The sequence below is a fragment of the Triticum urartu genome, chromosome 6A, assembly GCF_056163025.1.
Source record: "Triticum urartu cultivar PI428250 chromosome 6A, HENAU_Tu73, whole genome shotgun sequence".
NCBI lineage: Eukaryota > Viridiplantae > Streptophyta > Magnoliopsida > Poales > Poaceae > Triticum > Triticum urartu.
In genome coordinates, this window is record NC_141878.1 from 597908281 (window position 1) to 597929012 (window position 20732).

Below are 20732 nucleotides of genomic sequence, written 5' to 3' on the forward strand. Positions count from 1 at the left end.
GCATGCGCCAGCAATCTTGACCTCGAGCCCGGCCTACCCGCTGAGGCCACGAGCTAGCGACCTCTCAGGCTGAAGGCCCGCCAATCCTTGTCACGTCGCCACCGGCTCGCCGCTCGACGTTGCGTTCGCCCAGGCCGCCGTCGCCTTGCCATCCAGCGCCATCGGAGTCTTTCCCCCGCGTCGTCGTCATGGAGACTGGAGAGGTGCTAGAGCCAAAGCGGACGTGACGACGCCCTCCTGTTCCTTGCCCACCTCGATCGTCGTCAACTGCGGGATGGCGAGCACACAGGCGGTTGCCTCTTCCTCACTCTCTACACCGCGTGCCATGCGTGCTGCTTGCATGTTGCTGCTGTGTCAGTGCGCGCCGTGAGGTCTGCGTGGCCGCGCACTGCCCCCAACCAGTCAACCGCACGCTGGACGCCCACCGCCACTGTCGACCTGCGAGCCACCTGCACCACCGCGGCGAACTGCGTGAGCCCCTCGATGGCATCGTGCCAAATGAGAATGACTAGATGCAGCATGCTCGAACATAGCATGTTCCTGTGATGTTATGCCGAACTGTAGTTTGTTGGAAGGGTTTATTTTAGCCTGCTAGCTACGCCACACGAGTCAGATTCTTGACGAATTGTGGTAGGGGGAAGTAAAGTTTTCTTGCTGAATGCAGGCCATGCGCGGGGATCACTGTTGAGCAGCAGTTTGATTTCACTGCACGTAATTGAATTTCTCTAATGGAGGACAGTCCCGATCCTTTTCATGGGCACTTATGTGCATGAGTTCGAAGTGCATATACTGGATGCGGCGGCTATGTCTGCATGCCCGGCCTTTCCACTTATCCCTGCAAGCTCTACACGGATCTTCATGCAAGCTCATTTTCGAAAATCCTACACTTAATGAAAGAGTGCTACGGACTGGTCTTACATTTTTTTGGGGGGAGACTTTGACTTGGGTCTCACAGTTGCGGCACCTGTCTCATCAGCACACATGCCGCGGATTTGAATTGGCTGGTGAAACTTGATACTCTCCTGCATGCCCTCCATCGACTCTTCCATGACTTTATTTCAAGTAAAAGAAATTCGTGGTTACAGGTTAGCTACATTTGGTGCACCCGTCAATTTCATCCCAAAAACTTTCCAGTTGCGTTTTGTACAATATAGAAGGAAAAAACAAGAGTTGCATGAATAGTACGTGTATTATTCCTGACAAAAAGGCACACCAAACATGCGCGAAGAACTCTTTTCTCTCCTTAATTAGCATAGGAACATGTGCACACCGCAAGAATGTATATCACTTAAAATAATTTAATCGCACAAACAACATGGGCCCTTTCATTCATATAAGAAGAGAGTTTTTTTTTGCGAGAAAACTTTCAATCTATTCATATAAGAAGAGAGTTGCAGTCCCGTGATATTTTCCCTTCAATTGCATAGCTCAATTTTTATTCATAAATATTTCCGTAATACTATATCTCAAAATATGGTCTCAGTCTTTCTCCCTTCAATGGCACAAGCAACGAGCACTTTTACATGCTTCTGTTACCGTTCATAATCTCCTGTTCTTATCTTTCCAAAAATATATAAACATACCTGCCTAAATATATAAGGGCCTAATAGGGATTAAAAAAATGACTTTTCAAATAGATTGCGTTTTCTTCACAGTTGAACTCTTCTTCTTTCTTGCGGGTAATTCACGGTTGAACTCTAGCCCAGAACAATTGGGCATAGCTCTTGAAACGGTACAACTAATGTTGACATGTGTATAATGCATAGAGTTTTTTATGAGCTATTTAATATAGTCATTTTTCCTAAAAAAATGTAGTCATTTTTTTTTCTCTGGCTGCATGTCTAAGTTGTTGGAGATATTGAAACCTAACAAATTATATTATTGACGTGTTCTGTTTTGCTGAAACACAAAATAGATTGCATTCACAGGTGAACTCGCTGAAACACAAGGTACAACTAAAGAAAACGCTGCTCAAGCAGCTTTAAAACACATATGCACCCACTACAACATCACTATCAGTGATCACAACATCATGCACTTGAAGTAGAAAAAAGAAGCGTGCTTTCAACACAAGCGAAGAACGAATCAATCAGCGGCAGTTCAATATGGCTCACCAACAGGTTACCGCACAGTCAAATGAGAAGGCAAACTAAAATCCTTGCAAAGATATGAGACAATTTCTTTGTTGTGATACCACTGTGAATGTACCCTAAATGCCCATACACTGATGATCCAATCATTGTGTACACCGGCACCAAACCACCAGTGGGTCGGGTACAACAATTGGCAAAGGCTCTCTATCACTTCAGCACAGGTACCAATCTTGCAGGAGATTCCATCAGAATGATCTAAACTACAAGTGCACATACCGTATTTATTTTATATTATCAAAAAGATACCAGCATGTACCCCCTATTTTCTAAGATGCACCACGGACGTTGGGAATAAATCTATCATTTTCTCAATTTCTCCTTTTTTATTCATACTTCTCTTGCTTTAAATTCAGTTCCAATGTAAATAATTAAAACAACATACATAAACACTACATATCGACGGGGCACAAACAATGGAAAACCTATCCTAAAAGATGCAATTACTGCGTCTTTGAAGCTACAAAGAGAGGTTTGATTTTCTCACATGAAGCGACCCATACCAAACAGTGACAATTTAACATGGCCTGTCAGCAAATAAGCACTCAACAGAAGAAATTCACAAGGCAAGTTAAAATCTTAGCAAAGATATGTGGCGGCTTTCAGACATCATACCACTATGTATGTATCATCGGCGCCCGCAGACTGAAGATCCACTAATCACATATACCGGTGCCAAACGACCCCATGGCTGTATGCGAGAATTTGCAAAAGTTCCTCACATGAAGCGACCCATACCAAACAGTGACAATTTAACATGGCCTGTCAGCAAATAAGCACTCAACAGAAGAAATTCACAAGGCAAGTTAAAATATTAGCAAAGATATATATGTGACGGCTTTCAGAATCATACCACTATGTATGTATCCTCGGCGCCCGCAGACCGAAGATTCACTAATCACATATACCGGTGCCAAACGACCCCATGGCTGTATGCGAGAATTTGCAAGAGTTTTGTACTATTTCGTTATGGACACCTCCTGCAGGAGGTGATAAGTAGATAATGAATAAGTGTATATGTTCTAATCCAAAATTGTACACTACTTGCTTTATTGTAATAAAACGATTACATGAAAGTAATTTTAATAGGTGGAGTACCTTTTATTAGAGATGTACCCGTTTTTATCATTCTGTTTATCAGCATGTATCATGCATGGTTGTAATAAATGTACTTCTTTGCCATCTTGAACTTTCATTGGTGGCGGAGTATATATTGATATGGTCTTCTTTACATAATATATAGCAAAAGATATACATAAAGCTACAATGCATATTCTGTTAATCCCATAATTGTTTATAGTTCTATCATTTCAACAACGGTCTACATAGTTGCAATTTACTGACAGGCGCGGCGTGCCGCCGCGCGGGCTAAGCTAGTAGTCTCTAGTTGCAACCAGTTGAGATTGATAGGTTGTTTAAGAGAATGTCATACATGCACAATTAAATTCCTACTACTTCTCCAACCAATTATATAATAGTTAAAAAGATTGTAAGGTCCATATTTCACTTCCTTTCTCATTAGCCCTTCACCCAAACTTTCTTTCTCGTCTGATAGTTCACCATCTTATTTTACTTATCTTCTAAACCAATTTCACTTTGATTTACTTACCAAACTTCTTCATCAAACTATAAGGTAAATCGTGGGCAAAATTTGATAAACATTTATTTACAGTATCACATTAATATAGGAAGGTAAATCACAAGTTAACGTACTCGAATATTTATATCCGTTGCAACGCACGGGCATGGTCGTAGTTAAATAGGCAAAATTTGCTAGCTGTGTAGAATATTTCGTGATACATCATTTTAATAATAATTAAAGTCTTCCTTCATGCATGGCCAAATTAAATAACCAAACAACGCATCATATATTGCCAACATAAATAAGAGAACAAACAGACCTTGCAAACTCTAGATGTAGGACATGCAACGGGTATTTCTTTGAAATCTCGCAACAAGAAAGAACCGGAATAGTTCTAAGAAATAAAGCAAGGTGGTTATTAACACTTGTTTGGCGACTGATCGATGAGTTGATAACTAGATCATCCACATATATGTACTACATATTACTAGGATAAACCATATGAGAGAAAAAAAAGAAACTCTAGGATCAACTACTGTGTATTATATTGTAGCTAAGCAAACAACTATTGGTCGAGAAAGTCACATGGCACGGCGCCCAGACCGGCTCGCATGCCCTTGCAGCCTAACCCCCACGGGTACCGTGAAAATACTCCTTCAAACGACCCGACCGGTAGGTGCAATGTGGCGTCGAACACCGCCACCCCTCTCTTGATGTCCGCCGCAAGAGAGTCCAACACTTTCCCTGCCGGAACCGCAGTGGCCATTGCCAGGACCGGCTGCTCCACCGCCTTCCGTGGCCCAGCACAGAGCGGCCGCGTCTTGGTCCCGCTGGCGGCAAGCCGGACGCCGCTGTAGGCCACCGTGATGTATGCGCCGGGGTTGATGCACGCTTGTGAACCGTAGCACCCGGAGGCGACACCGAGGGTGAGGTTGCGGTGGAGGAGATTGAGTCTACCGCGACGGAGTAATGGGCGTCGGGCCTGTAGTACTCGATTGGGACGATTATGCATGCGAGTATGAGGAGGGCGCCGACTACCGCGAGCAGCACGAAGCACCAAAGCGGGCACCCTCTGGCGGCATTGATCTCGTGATCTCCATCGGGTGCCTGGCTCTCGACGTCGTCCATGCCCGGCAGCCTGCGCTTTGAGTTTGGCGAAGACGCAGAACAGGTTATATATATGGAGAAAATTAGGATCGATAGGCACGTCTCCGAAAGGAAATTAGTTTAATTGAATCGCTAGCTTGTACGTATCCTATGCGAATCCGGCCGGAATCGTGACCGTGCCTAGTTACTAGTAGTACGTACGCAAGTCTCCGAAAGGGAAATAGGCTTACGTCTCAAAAAAGAAAAGGAAAACAGTTGGCTGCCATCAATCTAAATTCCTTTCCAATAAGGACACCACCAATCAAGCACGTGGATCCATCAATCAATCTATCTAACAACAACAACTTCAATGAACACCTCAATGGTTAACGATGTTCTCATGATCAAAAACTGGTGGAGAAATGCTTACCCACATTCTAAATTTGTGACGTGGCACTTTTAATCCACATCCCCCTTTATTTTATTCAAATAGTGGTCATGTGGCCATATTTGATACGCAATCAATAAGACGTTTCTAGTGGCGTGTCATCTGAAATCCAAGTCATTAATGTTTGAGATCCAATAGCTTGGCCAGATGCAAGTGGTGGCGTCGATCTTTCTGCCACGCCATGAATGCCAATACTGGTAGTGCGTGTGAATTTTTACCGCGCCACAGGTAATCAAACTAGTTCATTAAAAAACAAAAGCAAAACTGAAAAAAAAACTTGAAACGTCCTACGGCCTGAACTTGAAATGAAAAAGAGCAAAGGCGGGAGAGAGAGAGAGAGAGAGAGAGAGAGAGAGAAAGAGAGAGAGGGGGGCCCATGGACGAAACCCCTCCAGCCGTCGCTCTCCCCCCTTGCCCTTCCTCTTCCTCTCTCCCCCACCCAGCTGCCACCACCCCGATCCCCTTCCCTCTCCCTCTCCCTCCCCCAACCGTTGTCGTGCTCCTCGTTTTCCCCTTCGTGGCATCACACTCCTCCTCAGTTGGCACCTCTCCTCCCTGATACTCGGCTCGCTCACACACACACACACACACAGAGAGAGAGAGAGAGAGAGAGAGAGAGAGAGAGAGATGAGTTTTACTAGCTATGATATGTGAATGTGTAGATGTGATATGTGAAAGAGGGGATTCTATATGTGCTAGATGATGTGTTGGTTATTGCTGAGATGGTTACCGGCCACCGAGCTATGTGTTTTCTTGTTTTTAGGGAATATATACATAAGTGCTACATGTATAATGTGGCTGTTATAATACATTTAGTTGTCATATATTGTAAAATGTGGATAGTATAATCTCTTTAGTTGTTATATATTGTTGTTATATATACATGGTTCCTAGCTTAATTAAATAGTTTGCTTAGTTTAGTAGGTATATTCAAATCGACCATTGTCGTAGCGATGAGTTCACCTGCGCCGATGGACTCCTTCAACAAAAGAAACAACAACGTCGATATGGCGGTGGCCACACCAACGTGAGCAGCAACCGAGTAAGAACATCTCATAACTTGGTTCATAGGTGTACTTTTCTTTACTTGATATGTTGGTCATCAAACTTGTAGGAACATCTCATAGGTTTTGTGTGTAGGAACATCGAAGTGTAGGAATAACAAACATGATTTGTTGACATGTATAATGTGGTCATCAACTTAATTCAAAGGTGTACTTTCCTTTACTTCTAGTTAGGAAGGTTTACATATATGGTTTATATATTTATTTTCATAGGTGTACAACTAATTCAATTTCATGCATGGTGATTGCAAACATTTCTTTATAGGATACCTAGGGATTCAGATCGATAGGTTTGAGCATGCTGAGGAAAAGGTATATGATGTGGGCAGGCTCAACCAACCAGTAGCTTTTGGCCGCTCAAGAAGCTACCATCACGCAACTTAAGGAGGTGAGGGATTAGCTGCGGGGTGAGAGGGATGGGCTGATTGGCAAGACGGCTCAGCTCATTGCTGAGAGGAATGTGCTCAAGGATGAAAGGGATCAACTGAAGAAGGAGAGGAATCAGCCAAACTACGAGGGGGATGGGCTCAGAAGTCGCAATGCTGCTTTTATCAAAGAAGGGATAGAGAATAGGCAGAAGCTTCGAAAGATCAAATCAATGGTTGAAGTCTAACACTTTTATGTTAAGTTCATCGAGAACGTATCTAACTTGTTAAACTGCTATGTTAAGTTAAACGAGTAATGATCTTAGATGTTAAACCGCTATGTTTAGTTGATCGAGTACCTATCTTAGTTGTTAAACTGCTATGCTAAGTTAAACTGTTATGTTGTTATTTTATACGTGAAAAATCATACTGCTAATGCGACACCAACATGGCATCACTGATGATGAAATATTACTGGTGACGTGGGACAAGTCACACACTATCAGTATATATGTTAGTGATGGTGTGGGCTGCCAACACCATCACTATTTATCAGTGGCGTCATATTGATGGTGTGGAATGACCACGCCACCACAACACTTTTTGCCACGACACCACTGACATTTCCTGCACTAATGAACCACATGCTATTCACCAACATCTGCATGAGCATGGTTGTCTCGCTGCTGCGATTTTATTCATCGCCATTGTAGGATTTGCAAGCGTGTGCCTCACTAGGTTCTTTTTCAAGAACACACGTGTCCTTTTGCATTAATTAAGGGAGGAACCATTACAAAGTTCTATACAAAGGTGGCATTTTTTTTCTTTTTGAGGCAACGGCTGCTCTTTCTTCCGGTGGAAAGCAAAATGACCCTTTCTCTAGGGTTTCTCATGCCTTCCGTCGGTGCTGCCGCCGGTCTATCTCGTCTCCTGTGGTTTTAGGGCCATGGAGGCATGGTGAATCCCGACCCTTGCCGGCGGGAGGGCTCCGATTTTCATGTTTTTTTTGAGTTTTGTTAGGGTTTGTGTCCTACTTAGAGAGGTAGGCGACGATGGCTCTCAGAAGATGGAATAAGGTTCTCCCCACCTAGTCCCCATTCCAGTGGTGTTTCTAGCATCGTCGGAGGGCGTGTGAAGATTTGTCTCTGGCAGATCTCGTGGGATTCGGTTGACATTTGTCTTCGGTGGATCCACGTGGATTTTGTCTTCGTTCGTGTTTATAGGTTGGATTCTTCCAATCTACACTTCTGTTCATCAATGATGGTTGCTGTTATGTTGTGCTTGTCCTATAGGGCCTTAGCACGACGACTTCCAGACTATGTACTACAACAAGGTTTGCTCGGCTTCGATGAGGGATGGGTGAACATGGCGGTGCACCTTCGGCTCGCTTCAGTGCTTGTAGTCGTTGCTAGGTGGTCTATTGACCTAGATTATTTTTTGTACTTCTAATATTCTTTGTACTACCTTAACGGTTGATGAATAGATAGGAAGTTTTCTCAAAAGGAAAAAAAGTTCTATACAAAGGTGCAGGCAAAGAGCGATGCACCCATCTACTGAAAATGAAAAGAAATATTGTTTGCGTTGACAAGAGTCCACCTAGCTAGGACTAGAAGAACGCCCGTGCGTTGCAACGGGGCCACATTAACTTTAACAGTTCAATATTAATCATTTTAATAATACGTTTAATATTCTCATATATATCAAGTGACAATGGCGACCTTTTTTGTCAATTTAGCAACGGGCTCAGTTGCAACGGGCTCTTTATACATATCAGACAACTCGCTACTACTTAAACTACAACTATGGCTACCAATATTTTTTTGTCAATTTAGCTCAGCAATAGTGCCTAGCTTAATAGACTACTTTGCATTCACCCCCTCAGAAGACAGAGAGAACCAACTCAACATGTCAGAAGATTAACTGAAATTTCATTTGTATGGCATGAACATATAGCAGGAGCACCAACACATAGATCAGCAGAGAGCAGAGCACAGCATGCACACACACTCGGGCCATCTATATCATACACACACAGCAACGCACACACGCATCACGCTGGCATACACATACAGAAAAGCAGGCACACACGCATCATGCGCATTGGTCGGTGCGACGCACGCAGAGCAAGTACGTACGCACGGAGAGCAAGCTAGCAAGCACGCACGCGTCCAACCCCGCCGCTGCATGCGCTGGCAGAAGGTGAGGCAGCAAGGGAGACTGCACATTGAAGCTGTCCATGCAAGGCTGGAGGTGCTGGGCCGGCGACGGCGGTGTCGGGACGGCGCTTGATTCGTTCCCGGTGGCGTGGAGCTTGGGGCGGCAACGCGGCGATAGCTAGTGCTCGGGGATGGGGGTTTGGGGTGGGGGCAGTCGACCCGATGGCTGGCGAAGTTAACGGGTTCAGGCGGCTGGAAGTTCGGCGGGTGGCGGCGGCACAGCGCGAGGATGGGATTATCGGAAAACCTAGCGGGCGTTCAACTACCAATACCCACGCCTTTTTTTAGGGGAATTGCTTGTGAAAATAACGTGCGATGACGACTTAGCAAGCGGATCCCCTTAAAAAAGACATAGCGAGCAGATTTCCTTAAAACTGGTAGGAATGGATACGATTGATGACGTTGATAAATAATGGTGAATGTTGGCCTAATTTACTATCATCATGCATGGAAACGAATCATCAAGAAAAAGAATACTTCCTATTACTACACTCATAGGAAGCTTCCAAATCTCTGCTACCAAACAGTTTCTGCCCAAACAAGAAAGGAAAGTTATGGACATGATTCAGAAGGAAACAAACGTTATGAAGATTAATTAATTTATATTTGATCTTTAGAGATTGATTGTGATTGATTCTTTTACATAAAGACATTACTAAATAATTTGCGTCAGTATGGAAAGTTCTGATCCGTTTAGTTTTTTTCGTTGTGTGAGAGGGTGAAGTGAAAATAAACCGTTGAAGTGGGGGAGGCGACGAAAAAAATCTACGATGGTTAACCTACAAAAAAAAATCGGATGAAAATGGTAGGACGAAAAAAAACCTGAAAGCGAGACTACCAACTGCTCCATTAGGAGTAGAGATTTACTCTCCTTACATGCAGGAGACTCTTGGACTACCAAAACCTCGGTTGTACTAACATACAAGGTCGGTGCTTTCCTACAATTTAAAGACGACCCACACGGCCAACGCTACTAGAGATCGAATTTTCTTTATCAACAACAGAACAGAAAAAATATTAGAGATCGAAGCCATGGACATGTTGGTCGCCGGCGGCTGGTTCACCGGGGTGCTGTCGTCGTTGACGAGGTTCCTCTTCATGTGGTCCATGGCGCAGCAGTGCGGTTCCGGATTTTCTCAGGAACTACGTCGACACCCTCGTGGCCTCGCCAGCCGCATCATGAACGCCATATCCCCCTACGGCACCGTCACCATGGACGAGCGCCACCCCGACTACTTCGGCCGCAACCGGGCCTACGCCACCGCCGAGGCCTACCTCACCACCACCTGCCGGTCCAGCGCCCGTTGCCTCCGCGCCACTCGGCTTCGACGACGACCGCATGAGCCTCGCCCTGGATGACCACGAGGATGTCGTCGACCACTTGCGCGGCGCCAACATGCGCTGGAGCAAGATCAAGGTTCTGCCCCGCGCCGACACCATTGTCGCCCACGGGCACATGGACGAGAGCCGCATGTACCGCCTCACCTTCCACCGCCGCCACCGCCGGCTTGTCGAGGACGCCTACCTGCCGCACGTCCTAACCAAGGTCCGTGACGTCATCGCGAGCCGACAGCGCTGCCTCCACACCAACAAGCCCAAGGACGACTGGGACGGAGACTACGACGGCTGGAGCAGCGTCAAGTTCGAGCACCCCTCCACCTTCTCCACCGTCGCCATGGACCCTACCAAGAAGCAGGAGATACTTGACGACCTCGAGATGTTCCGTGATGGGAAGGAGTATTACACCTGTAAGATATTATGGAAGCGTAAACCCTTCGTCTAGGCCGCATTGTATTATATAAAAGGTTTGCCGTGGCGTACAAGAGAGATTGATCGTAGATAGATCGATCACAATTACAGGAGAGTTCGGACAGAAGAAAGGATAGAATTCAGAGTACAAGTTTAAACTAGTGTCCCTATCCTATACAACTTGTCTAACACTCCCCCTCAATCTAAACCCTATGAAAGTTTACCAAGGTTGAGATTGTATTTGAAGTCATCTAACCTTCTCACCGTGAGAGGTTTTGTGAAGCGATCAACAAGTTGATCACCTGTTGGAATAAACCTTATATCAAGCAATTTGCGTGCTACTCTTTCTCTGACAAAATGAAAATCAACCTTAATATGCTTTGTACGTGCATGGAAAACAGGATTAGCTGAAAGATAGGTTGCACCAATGTTGTCACACCACAATCTTGCAGCTTGTGGAACTTTAATTTCAAGTTCATGAAGCAATGTCTGAATCCACATCACTTCAGCTGTAGCATTAGCTAAAGCCTTATACTCTGCCTCAGTACTTGACCTTGAGACTGTAGCCTGTTTTCTTGCACTTCATGACACAAGATTTGTTTCCAGAAACACAACAAAGACACATATGGACCTCCTATCATCAGTACACCCTGCCCCATCTGCATCAGAATAGGCAGACACAAGTAGAGACGAGGACCTCACAATCTGAAGCCCAAGTCCTCCTGTAAATTTGAGATACCTCAAAATCCTTTTTACTGCAGTCCAATGAGTTGTAGTAGGAGCATGTAAATATTGGCATACTTTGTTCACAGAATAGGATATATCAGGACGTGTAAGAGTCAAATATTGCAATGCACCTACAACACTTTGATACTTTGTTGCATCCTCTGATGCAAGTGCCTCTCCACTTTCAACAGTAAGTTTTTCTGAAGTAGAGATAGGTGTACTGACATACTTACACTGTTCCATACCTACTCTTCTGAGAATATCAGTAGTATACTTGTTCTGCGTAAGAAGTATGCCATCTTTGATCTTCTTGACCTCAATTCCAAGAAAATAATGAAGATCCCCCAAGTCCTTGAGAGCAAACTCTAGTTTCAGATCCTTAAGCAGACATGAGGTAGCATCTGGACTTGAGCTAGCAACAATTATATCATCAACATAAACAAGAACAAATATGGTAACATTGCTCTTACTGTAGAAAAATAATGAGGTATCTGCCTTTGATGGTGTAAAGCCAAGCTTTTGTAACTGTGTGCTTAACCTTGAGTACCAAGCTCTTGGGGCCTGTTTCAGCCCATACAAGGCTTTATCCAACTTACACAAGGCTTTATCCAACTTACAGACATAATGTGGTGTGCCTTTGTTTTCATATCCTGGTGGCTGCCGCATGCAGAGGCGGACAGATGAACCCAACGATTTTTGTCAGCTACGTACAAATGTATTGGTACTTCCTGGCGTGAACCCAATGAAAAATCAACGTTGACCCCATCTATTAAAATGCACCGTGAACTAAAGGCCCAAAAGCCCTAAAAAAACTAAAGGCCCAAAAGCCCCCAAGCTAATTGCCCAGGCCTGTTCGTGACTTATTTTTTCCCTAAAAAACCTTAGATGTACGCCGCAATTGTACGCCCTTTCCTGTTGGCTTTCAAACTCGGCTCTCTCAATTCATCTCCCCTGTTCCTATCGCTCCGTTGGCGGACACAGCGGCAAGGAGCCAACTGCAGATCGACAGCGACAATCTGGCAATTGCAGTCCAAATTCGAAACAGTGAGATTACATAGCCATATATCTCCCCTCTTGTGCATGTTTTATTAATCTTAATAACCGCGTATTGTAATGCTGTTTTGCCCTAATTTTCTAATTGTCTTTCTTCATGGGCTTTGATTGATCTACGCTATAGAACATTGTTTTTCAAAGAGAAGTCGATCACGAAATTCAGATAATGGTACAACCACATCAAGGTCGCCTGTGAAACGTAGTCAAAGTGCATCAAGTTGTCACTGTAAGTAATCCTCCGAAGCGGTCTATCTAGAGAAAAAATAGTTTGGCCTTATGATCCTTCTATTCTAAAGATAATTTTATAATACACAAGAAATCCTAAAAAAACAAGATTATCCGGAATGGAGATTTAATCTAGACACGTTTGGGGAATATGGTGGTTGGCCAATTTGGACGGAATTACTGATCTTGCTAAACTAATGGTGTAGACAGATAATCATGTAACTTTTTCTTTGGTCTGTGAACTTTAAAAGCTAGTTGTAATTTTGCTAGCTACCACTAATCCGGCGCAGATGCTTTTCAGCTTTGAAATGTTGTCAAGAAGAAATTGAGCAATAATTTTTTTGAGTGGTTGTCTAATTTGCTATGTGGACAAAGATATGCTTTAAACCATTAGTAGTGATGACGGTTTTTATCTTTTGTAAGATGACAACAAAATTGAAAGGGGACACTCTTAAAATGTGAGTGGTTTCATAAGCTTCTTTCAATTTATGGTACTTATTTAAAACTGAATGGGTATTTTCAGAACTTTTTTCCAAAAGAAGACGAGTAGCTACATCTGAAGATACAAAGTTATTTTGCTACTACTTAATTTATAACATGTAAACAAGAAATTTTCTAATTTCATCTAGTGATATGTCCTACACTCTTCAGTTTTTATGTAATATAATATGTGATAAGTGATATTATATTTCTATTCCTTATGTTTTTAGTGCTATACTCCTGTTGTAAGATAGTGTAAAATCAGACTTTGTACCTAATTAATTTGTGTCAATTCCTCAGAATGAATCAATGAGTGAACCCAATGGCTTAATTTCCTGGCTCCGCCCCTGGCCGCATGAACACTTCTTCCTCAAGAACACCACGAAGAAACGCGTTCTGAACATCTAGCTATCGTAGACTCCATCCTCTGGAAATAGCAATGGACAATACAAGTCGAATAGTAGCTGCTTTAATAACAGGACTAAAAGTATCCTCATAATCAATGCCAAACCTTTCCTTAAAGCCCTTTGCAACTAGTCGAGCCTTGTATCTGTCTATGCTTCCATTAGCTTTTCTTTTGATTTTGTATACCCACTTAGAATCAATCACATTATTACCTCTCTTTGGCGGTACTAGATGCCAAGTTTTATTTTTAACAAGTGCATCGTATTCACTATCCATGGCTTTCTTCCAATCTTTATCAACAAGGGCATCATGTAAATGAGTTGGCTCACCGGTGCTAGTAAGAAACGCACGCTTGATTTTATCATACCTGATCGTACCATCATTGTACTATTTTTCTTTGACAATACTTGACTGAGATCTTGTATGCCGAGCAGGAAACACAGGTGCTGTTGTAGACCTCACCACAGAAGATTCAGGAGAAGCAGTAGGTTCTGTAGCAAATTCCTCCACAGGGGATCCGGCCAGATCAGCACCAGAATCTAGCGCCAAATCCGAGGGCGCAGACGGACTTCCTGGTCGCGTGGCGCCTGACACGCGGTCGAGCGTGCGCGCCCCGTTGCGGACCCCACTGGACCGGGCAGGCGAAGTCGTAGCGTCGAGCGGGTCGTCCCCGCCCGTGCTGACTGGGCTGGTGGGCTCCGCGCCTGCTGGGCTGTCGGCCACCCGGTCATCTGGAGCGCGGGTGATGAAAGTCGTGGCGTCGAGCGGGTCATCCTCGCCCGTGGTGACTGGGCTGGTGGGATCCGCGCCTGCTGGGCTGTCGGCCACCTGGTCGTCTGGAGCGCGGGCGACGACAAGTTCAGCCTGGGATCCCGCACCTAACGATGCAGCAGGCCTGCAGGGGGGATCCGCCTCGGATCACGGTGAGCAGCTGACTGAGACGCAGGCAGCATCTTCCTGAGATCCAGCGCCAACTTTGGCTATATCTGTGTACATAAAATCATGTCCTGTTTCTGCACAAGTATCACCAGAATCAAAGTTTTCCATGAATTTTTGCACATGATCAGTTCTAGTTAATTCACCCCCTAATCAGAATTTGATAGAGTCTGGAAGAAGGGAAATTTCAGCACGTAATAAGGCTACGGCATTAGGATGAAGTTTGGCAAAAGGAAATAACGGTTCATCAAAAACGACATCTCGAAAAATATAGATACGACCCGTTGCTATCTCTAGACACTTATATCCTTTATGAAGATTGTTGTATCCGAGAAAAACACACTGAGTGGAGCGGAACTCGAGTTTGTGGCGATTGTATGGACGCAAATTTGGGTAATAAGCACATCCAAATTTTTTGAGAGAGTTGTAGTCTGGTTTTTGATGAAACAGTCGTTCTAATGGAGTGGCGTTGCCAATGACTCTACTAGGGAGACGGTTGATAAGATAGGTAGCCGTAATGAAGGCTTCATCCCAATATTTGAGTGGCATTGGTGCATGAGCTAAAAGAGATAAACCAACTTCAACAATGTGGCGATGCTTTCTTTTAGCCGAGCCATTCTGTTGATGTGCATGGGGGCAAGACACATGATGAACAATGCCTATATTGCGAAAGAAGGAGTTGAGTTTCTCATACTCTCCTCCCCAGTCACTTTGGACTGCAAGGATTTTTCTGTCGAAGTATCTCTCAACAAGCTTTTGAAATTCTTGGAAAACGAAGAATACTTCAGATTTGAACTTAAGCAAATATATCCAAGTAAACTTGTTGCAATCATCGATAAAACTGACATAGTATTTTTTTCTTCCAAAAGAATCTCTTGCATGACCCCATACATCACTAAAAATAAGCTCCAAAGGAGCATGAGACACACTATTCGAAATAGGATAGGGAAGTTGGTGACTCTTGGCACATTGGCAAGCTTCACACACAGACTCATTATTTTAACTACTTGACAATGAAAGATTGTCTTTATTGACTATTTGCTTGACTACTATTGACGAGGGATGTCCTAATCTTTGATGCCACCTTGCCAGTGAAGGCTTGATGGCGGAATAGGCTTGACGACGACGTTTGCGACTAAAGACTCTTGATGTGATGGGGTAAAGTCCTCCAATGCATCTACCGTGATGAATGAGCTCCCTCGTTGCCTGATCCTTTATGAAAAAATAGGTTGGGTGAGTCTCAAAGAAAACATTATTGTCGGAAGTTAAACGAGACATAGATGCTAGATTTTTGTCGGCTTGAGGAACATGAAGGACATCTTTTAGAAGTAGATCACGTTTAAGGCTAGGGGGATTAATAGAAGCTTGACCAATGTGATGAATTTCCATACCTCCACCGCTTGCGGTGTGAATCTGATCATTGCCATGATATCTTTCGCGAAGAGAAAGCTTTTCTAGTTCATTGGTGACATGGTCTGTAGCACCGGAGTCCGCATACCAGACCGTATCACCATCACCTCCTCCTTGCTCCCGGATGGCAGAAGTTGCATGACGTGCATCAGGCATGTAGTCCTCGTCATACCGGTCCCAACAGTCAATGACTTCGTGGCCCGGTTTCTTGCAAAGCTGGCACCTGGTTCGGCGAGAGTTGGAGGAGGAGCCGTGGGTGTTGTTGTTGTTGTAGCCACCCCCACGGTCACCACCACCAGAGCGGGGCGGACCTTGGTTGTTGCTGCGCCCGCCACCACGACCACGACCTTGGTGACCACGGCCGCGACCAGCATTGCCGTGCCCATGAGATACACTGTTGACAGATGATTGGCGATGGTGCGTACCTTGCAGGAGATTGACACGTGCCTCGAAGCTAAGGAGCTGGCTATAGAGTTCTGGGGTGGTGATGGGCTCGACGCAGGCTTGAAGGGCTAACACCATGGAGTTGTACTCGAGGTCCAGTCCTTTTAAGACATAGGAGGTCATCTCCCGATCGGTGAGGGGTGCGCTGATGGTGGCGCTCTCATCTGCCAGCGCCTTGATCTTGGCGAGATACTCCGCCATAGTGGAGTTCCCCTTATGGAGATTAGCAAGCTCGATCCTATTGTTGATTTCTTGCGCCTGTGTTTGAGCAGCGAAGGTAGCGTGGATCGCCGCCCATACTTCAGCCGGCGTCTGGAGAGTCACCACCTGGGCAAGAACCTCATGGGAGAGAGAGGCCATTAGATAACCTTGTAACTGCTGCTGTTGTGCGTACCAGGTCGTGCGGGCGGAGTTGAAGATCTGTTCCTCTTGCCCATCTTTGGTGAGGGTGATGGTAGGAGGAGGTGCCGGGCTTGCAGTGTCCAGGAAGTGATCCATCTGTGCTTCCTTAATTTGGGGTAGCACGATGGCCTTCCAGAGGAGGAAGTTCGTCCTCGTGAGCTTCTCTGATGGAGGTTGGCCGAGGGAGATGCTGCTGCCGGAGGTGGAAGAGGATCCATAGGTCAATCCGGCTGATTGGGTGGAGAGGGCACTCATGGTGGAGTTAACTAAGGAGTTGGCGGTGGAGGCGGAGGTGGATGCAGTGGTCCTAGCGGCGGTGCCTGCCATGGCTTTTTTCTCGGCGACTTCTCTCCTGTTTTTCTCTCTCGATGAATCGATCTATCTCGGGTTAGGCTAGATGTCGAGAGGAAGGGCTCTGATGACCATGTAAGATATTATGGAAGCGTGAACCCTTCATCTGGGCCGTATTGTATTATATAGAAGGTTTGTCGTGGCGTACAAGAGAGAGATCGATCGTAGATAGATCGATCACAATTACAGGAGAGTTCGGACGGAAGAAAGGATAGAAGTTAGAGTACAAGTTTAAACTAGTGTCCCTATCCTATACAACTTGTCTAACAACACCTCCATCGGCAAGGCGTGGAAGCGAGGTTACCTGCTGTTTGGGCCTCCTGGCACTGGCAAGTCCACCATGATCGCCGCCATGGCCAACTTCCTTGGCTACAATGTCTACGACCTCGAGCTCACGGCCGTCAAGAGCAACACCGAGCTGCGGAGGCTCTTCATCGACACAAAAGGCAAGTCGGTCATCGTCATTGAGGACATTGACTGCTCCATCGATCTCACAGGCAAGCGCACTAACAAGGGCAAAAGCTGCAAGAGAAAAGGGAGGACCAGGAGGACAAGGACAAGGATGATGAGAAGAAGGTGACGCTGTCTGGGGTGCTCAACATCATCGACGGGCTATGGTCCGCATGCGGAGGCGAGCGGATCATTGTGCTCACGACCAACCACAAGGAGAACCTAGACCCTGCGTTGATCCGGCGGGGCAGGATGGACATGCACATTGAGATATCCTACTGCTGCTTCAAGTCCTTCAAGGTGCTCGCCAAGAACTACCTTGGCGTGGTCGAACATGATCTGTTTAGTGAAATTCGGCAGCTTCTAGGCGAGGTCAACATGGGGGCAGCTGACGTAGCGAAGAACTTGATGCCTACGTCAAAGAAGAAGGACGTGGACGCCTGCCTCGCTAGGCTGGTTTTCGCGCTCAAGGAGAAAGCATCTGCCGGGGACAAAGATGAAGATGAGAATGACAGTAATAGTAGTGATGAAGAAGAGGAAGACAAGGATCATTAATATCCTGCCACGATAGCATATGCGAGTTAGTAGTTGTACTAGTAGGCGGCTAGCATTAGAGGGTGTTTTTGTACCGTGCGTGTTGGAGATTTATCTACCGTTAAATGTGTTGGAGATTTTACCGAGATACATATCATAAAACGTAGCAAAACATGAAGATACACTTGGTAACAAGAAGAAACGTGACGAAGTATACCAAAACATGTCGGATTATAACACAGCCAGCATGTCCATTATAACACCAAAGCAAGCCCCTCGATGACCGCATCAGCCTCCGCTAGCGACCAACATATCCATGTCTTGATCTCGATCTCTCCTAGTACTTTTTTCGCAAATGATATGTGTCACACGTGGCACAAAGCAATTCGGTCCTAACGTTTTTTTACAACTGAAGTTGTCATCCGAAAGGAAAAACAACAAAAAAAAAACTGAAACTTGTTGTTCAAAAAGAAAGTTGTTATGTTTGATAACTAAAGTTGGCATCCTCGCGTCATTGAACTTGTCATAAAAATATTCAGAGTTGCCATGTGCTCGTGTCACACGTGTGCTACTTATCAGGGTCTTGTTTTCTTTGATAAACTCAATCTCTACTAGTATCGGCCGTGGTCGTCTTTATTTGTCATCTTTATTTGTCCAAACGCACCGACCATGCAACCGAAGTTTGTGCCACGGACGAGCAGGTTGGTAGTCTATCTAGTAGTACGTACTCTGTCAATGGACTCTGGTGGCAGCAGCTAATTTCCTTTTGGAGACCTGCGTACGCACGTACTAATCGGGTATATATACAATTCCGGATTCCCAAAGGATACTAACCACCGATACAATTTAAACTAATCCAAGCTAGTTTCCTATCAAAGACGTGTGCCTATCCATTCTTTTCTTCTCCATACATATAAGTAGGCTACGCCAAACTCAAACTCATCCAAATCCCCCGACGAAAAGCGCAAGTACAAGCAGATCATGGACGACGTTGAGAGCCAGGCACCCCATGGAGATCAGGAGATCGAGGCCGCTAGAGATTTCCCGTGTTGGCTCATCATGGTGGTCGCGGTGCTCGTCGGTGCCTTCATCGCCGCACCCGTTTCCATCCCCTTCTGCATGATCCACGCCCATTACACCGTCGCCGTAGATTCTGTCTCCAGCACTGACCCGACGACAGGCCTCTCGTTCAACCTCACCCTCGGCGTCGCCTCCCAAAAGTTACAGGTCAGAGGCGTGCATTATGCCCGGCACATACATGGAGGTGACCTACCGTGGCGTTCAGATCGCCGCCAGCGCGCCCGAAAGACGGCGGATATGCGCTAAGCCACGAAAGGCGGTGGAGCAGCATGTCCTCGCAATGGCCACCACAGTTCCCTTAGGGAACGTGTTGGACAGTCTTGCGGCGGACTTGAAGAGAGGGGTGGCGGTGTTTGATGTCACATTGCACCTACCAGCAGGGTCATATGACTTGAGGAATGCATGGGTATCAGGCTGCAACGGTATGCTGGTTGGTCAGGGCGCTGTGGCGTGTGAACCTCTCTTCTAATAATTGTCTGCTTAGCTAGAAAATAGTAAGTTGATACGAGAATTTTTTTTTACGTATAGTTAATCTGAGTAGTATACATGGATGATCTAGTTATCAACTCATCGATCAGTGCATCGTCAAAAGAGTGTAAACCCCTCTACTTTCTTTCTTGGAACTATCTGTTGCATGTCGTACATCTTTCGATCGTGCGCCTGTTTGTTCTCTCGATTGTGGTTAGCTAACAATTATCACAATTCTATTTTTTGTCAAGCGATGTTTTCATTGGTAAACTAAAAAGAAAATATATATCAAATCATGAATATTAAAACAAATGCTAGCAACAAAGACCCACTATACTTACCATGCTCACTGAAACAAGGGATGAACTGGAACAAATGTTAAATATACAATAATGTTTTTAAACACTAGAAGACCTAAAATCCGACTAAAAAAGGACCTAAAATCATTTTAACCAACACGGCTGATCTGGCAGGGGGGAACAACAACACGAGCATTGTATTCTAACCAACTGAATTTAGTCCAAGCATAGATGCCATGTGGTGCACCTAGTTCGGAGATCATCGGCAGTGACTCCAACATGCCTATATCCCCACACGATGACCACCATGTCATGCATGTAATTTCCACCGCACAACCTTAGTAACTTGGAACATACGTGTCGGGCTCCACATGTGCTAGTATGACGCTCACGAAGGCAATGCGGAGGGTTTTTTGTTTAGGCAAGCCCGCAAACTTTATTAATGTGTCATCACATTTACAAGGACGAATAAAAGGTCACCAAGCTGGCCTAATCAAACATGTCGGCCAACCCCTAAAGTAAGTGCATGCTTATCAAGATTGTGGGCATCAGCATTCGAGTTTCTAAACTCATGAATAAATGAACAAGAATTGAAAAAAGAGAGTACCTAGAACTCATCTAGATGAGACGTAATTTGGTCTCATTCACCTGGAAAACAAGAACGGATACAACCCACATCAGTACAGATGTATCTTATAGCATCACATCCAATGGCTATAAAAGGTGAATGAGACCAAATTAAATCTCATCTAGATGAGGTCTAGCAAAACTGTTGAAAAAACTAGCTCTATCTATTATTTCATGTATCA

General features: G+C 45.0%; 1 pseudogene; it reads left to right on the forward strand.

Moving 5' to 3' along the window:
* The first annotated feature begins 9943 nt into the window (after window positions 1-9943).
* LOC125517109 (AAA-ATPase ASD, mitochondrial pseudogene) lies at window positions 9944-18097 on the forward strand (annotated as a pseudogene).
* The last annotated feature ends 2635 nt before the right edge of the window (window positions 18098-20732 follow it).